Source organism: Hipposideros armiger, unplaced genomic scaffold (genome assembly GCF_001890085.2).
Source record: "Hipposideros armiger isolate ML-2016 unplaced genomic scaffold, ASM189008v1 scaffold_47, whole genome shotgun sequence".
Lineage (NCBI taxonomy): Eukaryota > Metazoa > Chordata > Mammalia > Chiroptera > Hipposideridae > Hipposideros > Hipposideros armiger.
The window spans coordinates 4,287,768-4,288,829 of record NW_017731397.1 but is presented as its reverse complement, the minus strand read 5'-3'; positions in this window follow the sequence as shown (position 1 = coordinate 4,288,829).

The following is a 1,062-nucleotide window of genomic DNA, read 5'->3' as shown; positions in this document are numbered from 1 at the left end:
CTGGGTAGGCCATTTTGCTTTTTTTCCCTACTAAGATTCTGGAGTTATAAAACTTTGGCCCGCTATGTTCTTTTTTTGGCCCTCTTCCTTCTCTCCTCAATCTCTCTCCCAACAGGAATCCACATTAAGTTATCAATGTGTTTTATTGTCAACCAAACAGTTCTGACTTCATTTAAAATGTGTAGCTTCTTTATTATACCATACCAGCTCTTCAAAAATGAAAAGTGCTGCTTCATCCAAATTAGTATATACAGGTGTACCATACATAGATACAATAGAACAAAAACAGGTCTTAGAAGATCATACACATGCTTCATGGGAATACACTCCATCTTCCATTCCATTTCACTTTTGTAAAATGCTGGTCACTGCCCACTGAATTGATTTTACAACCCATTAATGGATTGTAATCTGTACTTTAACAAACCATGATTTAAATCAGTACTTTGCAAACTTCAGTGCACAGAAGAGTCATATGGAAACCTTGTTAAAACAGACTGCTGGGCCCCACCTTCTGTGTTTCTTTGTGTAGATCAGTGCTGGGCCTTGAGAATTTGCATTGTAACCAGCAGCCCAGTGATGCTTATGCCACCAGACCTCAGGCCACACTTGGCCATGCACTGGTCTAAATGACACATTCCTGTACATAATCAGAACTGTTGTTTTAATGTCTCAGACCATCTTCAAGAAACTACAGCCCCAGCTCTTTGAAATTTCTAATATTTGAAGCTTTTTCATAAGCTCTGTTTTTCTTCCTCCTACATGATTAAATGATGATATTTTGACCAATGACTTTTGGGTTCAAAATTAGTTTGTATTCTTAAAGCACTTCGTGTTGACAAAATTGGTGGCCAGAAACCTACACTGGAACAGATCAGCTAGTTGTGGGTTTATCAATAAAAATACTTGACTCATTGGTTTGCTGTTATCTGATATGAAATTCAGTTGGGGTGAGTGTCTTCCCTTTGGCATTTATTTAGTGTGTGTGTGTGTGTGTGTGTGTGTGTGTGTGTGTGTGTGTTTCTCTTTCCCACTCTTTTTTTTTTTAGCTGAGCCATCCTG